Below are 4042 nucleotides of genomic sequence, written 5' to 3' on the forward strand. Positions count from 1 at the left end.
GTGGCTAAGGGTCTTGGTTGTGGATTGATGTAGGAGGCCCCAGCCCACCATGGGTGGCAGCATCTGGGCAGGTGGTCCTGGGCTGTGTTGGAAAGCCTAAAGATGGTCTGCAGGGTGGCTAGCAAGCGGCACCATCCATGGCTCCTGCTGTACTTCTTTGGCTGTGAAATGGGTTCCTTGGTCAGGGGTATTACTTCAGGGACGTGCAAGCAGGCCTGCCTTTAATTCCTGCCTGCAGTTCCTGCCCTGACGTCCCCCAGTGATGGACTGTGATCTGGAATTGTAAGCCAAAATAAGCCCTTTCCTTCCCTAAGTTGCTTTTGGTCAGCGTGTTTTATCACAGCCACAGAAATGAAAGTAGACTTGGGTTGTTCACCAAACCCGGAGCTCACCAGTTCAGCAAGACTGTTTTGTCAGTGAGCTCCAGGGAACCTCCTTTCCTCCTCCCAGTACCTGGGTTACAGACACATGTCACCACACCCATCTTTTTACATGTGTGCTGGGAATCCAAACTCAGGTCCTCATGCTTATACAGCAAGCAGTATATCAACTGAGCCATCTCTCCAACCCCAGAGAATAACTTTTAGCTTCCATCTACGTTACTATCTTTCTGTGTATGATTTACTTCACTTAGCATGTCCTCCAGTCCCATCTATGTGCTTCAAATGACAGAATTTAGCCCTTTTACTGACTGAATGGTAGTCCATTATGTATCTCTCTCTCTATCTCTCTCTCTATATCACGGTTTATTATCCGTTCACCCACTGATGGACATCCAGTCTGATTCCATGTTACGGCTATTGTGAAAACCATTGCAGTAAACACAAGATTCTTGCTTCCTTTCTCTTGAATAGATCCCAGGGCTGTGGTTGCATATGGTGTTCTATTTTTAGTTTTCTGAGGGACCTCCACACTGTTTTTCACACTGTTTCATTTACAGTCCCCACCATAGGGTGTGAGAGTTCCCTTTCCCCACATCCTCATCAGCAGTTGTTATTTTTTGTTCTCTTGATCTTAGCCAGTCTGACTGGGGTAAGATGAAATCTTAGTGGTTTAAATTTGCATTTCCCTATTTACTAAGGATGTTGAATGTTCTTTAAGATATTTCTTAGTCATCTGGGGCTGTATCTCCTTCTTTTAGAAACGTCTGCTTGTGTGTGTGTGTGTGTGTGTGTGTGTGTGTGTGTGTGGTATGTGTGCTTGTTAGCATGGGTGTGAGCATGTGTGAATGCAGGTACACCAGCAGGTGGGTACCAGTGCACATGAAGGCCAGAGGTCAAGACCTTGAGTACTCGATTGCTTATTTTTTGTGATGGGGTCTCCTATGAATGGATCGTACGTTTTGTGACCTTTTGTGTCTGACTTCTTTTATTTTGTGTGTTTTCAAGTTTCATCTGTGTTGTAGCATGCAAAAGAACCTCATTTTTTAAAATTAATTTTTATTTATTTATTTCATGTGTATGAATGTTTTGCCTGCATGTCATGCAGTGCCCCAGGAGGCCAGAAGAAGGCATTAGATCCCCTGGAACTGGAGTTACAGATGATTGTTAGTTGCCATGTGGGTGCTAAGAACTGAACCCAGATCCTCTGCAAGAGCAGCCAGGGTTCTTAATCACTGACCCATCTCTGCAGTCCCAAGATGTTGGGGGTCCTTCCCCAACACAGGAGCCAGGGAAAGGGAGGTGAGCTGTCCACCGGTTACCCGCAGTCTCCCTGGGAGAGAGTCAAACACGACAGGGAGCCAGTCAAGCAGGAACTCGTTTATTGCAGGCGTTACAGGGCTTATGAAGGCAAAAACCACAAAGGAAAATCCCCTCCCCAACCAAGTGTCCAATCATATTAAAGGTGAACTTGAGCATGCCGTCTCCTCTCCATAGCACAGCATAGAGTTCACGAGGTGATCACGCACTGCCAAGATGCACGGAAATGGCAGGAGCCAATCAGCAATTCTTCAAAACAAGTCTGGCCATGTCCTGGCCGTTTCCTCTAGGCACCTCTGATCACGCCCTGGCCGGTTCCTCTAGGTGCCATCTTGCCCTGTCCTCGGCCTCAGGCCCCCACATCTCTCCCCCTACTTTGTTTTAAAAGTGAGGTTCCTTAAGGATAGCCCCTGGGGATGGGGTGCACTGTCCCCATTGCCCTCCTCTGCTATGGCCTCCCTGTCTTAGGTTACCTCTCCTCAGGTGCTGAAGTTGCCCGTCCTTGGGTAACTATGATTGCCCTCATGGCCCCTGTCTTGGGTTCATCAGTCTGGGAGGGTCTTACCCATCATTGGGACCAGCCATGCCCTTTTGCGGTTAATATACAGGGGTCTATCCCATAAGGGGGCAAAGCAACCTGGGTCCTCAGGCTAGCTCAAGCATCCATGCCTGGATTTGTCTTGAGGAGCAGCCCGAGGGGGACTGGATGGCCAGGGCAAGTTGGACCAGGACTTTTTTCATCTGTCTTTGTCTTCTGATAACCGAGCAGAGACACCTGAGGAGAATAAAAGCTAGCACAGCATTAGAAACATGCTCCCATACCTTACTAAAAAAGGACTTACTAAAAAAGGAGGAGTCCATTGATAGGACTGGGGCCTGGGTATAATTTAGAGCAATAATCTAATTGGTCAACAATATGGAATAATTAAGAAATTTTTGTGTCCAGTGGCCGTGAATATAGTCGACGAGTTGTAGGTGTGATTTAGTAATATTTTGAACTCTGTAAGGGGTGAGACAAAGTGACCTAAAGCGAGGATCGCAAGCTAACAGAGCCCTGTCTTTGGTAAGTGAAAGCTCTTCACTTAAGGGCAAGAGTATAGGCGGGGAAGGGACCAAGGCCCAGAGGTCCTTGGCTTTTATCTGACAGATGGCTAGAAGGAGAAAGAATACCATTATTGACAGATTTTGGTCAACCATCTATTGATCAGGTCTTGAGTAATGATGGTAACGATAAAGATGATGATGGCCAGGGCAGCAGCTGTGAGCACGACAATGAAAGCCTTCCATCCTGTAAGACATAGAAATCCTCCTCAAAGGGCTGTTACCTTTGGGACAGGGTTATTCCTGCATCTTTAGATTCCTTGCAGGTACCCAGATGGGTTGGGGTTCATCTGTGGGAAAGACGCATCCAAACCCCCTGCCCATAGTAAGGAGCGGGTCGGGTCCTTGCCATTGTCCCTTTACTGGATCCTTCCATCTGACCCATACCTCTGATCTTTGCTCCTGATGTCCCCAATGTTTTTGGAATTGAGATTCCAATTGACCTTTTTGAAAATTGAGAATACTAATGGTAAATAAGGCCTAACCCAGCTGTTGGTGGGGGCTTACTCCCCCTTTTTGTTTTTGTAATTGGGTCTTTAGGTCCTGATGGTTACATTCTATGATAGCTTGGCCCTGGAGGTTATAGGGGATCCCCATGTTATGGTGGATTCCCCATAAAGAGAAGAAGTCCTGTAAGCTTTTACTTATGAAGCATGGTCCATTGTCAGTTTTAATCCTTTGAGGTAATCCCAGCATAGCGAAGCACTGGAGGAAGGGAGACTGAGCATGTCTAGATTTTTCTCCTGTATGGGTGGTGGCCCAGCAGGCATGTGAGAATGTGTCAATAGACACAAAAACATACTTACATTTTCCAAAAGGAGCATAATGTGTGACATCTGTCTACCAAAGAGAGTTAGGCTTTAGCCCCCTAGGGTTTACCCCTGATTGTTGGAGGGGTGCCACCTGTAGAAAGGGTTGACAGGACTTACAGGTATGTATAATCTTTTTTGGGTCTTTGATAGGGACTTGAGGGACCCTCTTATGGAGTCCCTGCCTATTTACATGGGTACGATCATGTAGTTGTTGAGCTTTTTTCAGGCCTGCTGATAGGATATGGGTAGAAGCCATTTTGTCTGCCTCTGCGTTGCCCTGGGAGAGGAACCCAGGCAGTCCTTGGTGGCCCCTAAAGTGCTGTAAGAAAATGGGGGCCCTTCTTTCTGTTAACAGTGTTTGAACCTGGATCATTAGGGGGGTAATAGGGTTATCATCTAGCCAAATATGAGAATTTAATAATCCCGGGA

Source organism: Nannospalax galili, unplaced genomic scaffold, assembly GCF_000622305.1.
Source record: "Nannospalax galili isolate Female #2095 unplaced genomic scaffold, S.galili_v1.0 scaffold634, whole genome shotgun sequence".
Taxonomy (NCBI): domain Eukaryota; kingdom Metazoa; phylum Chordata; class Mammalia; order Rodentia; family Spalacidae; genus Nannospalax; species Nannospalax galili.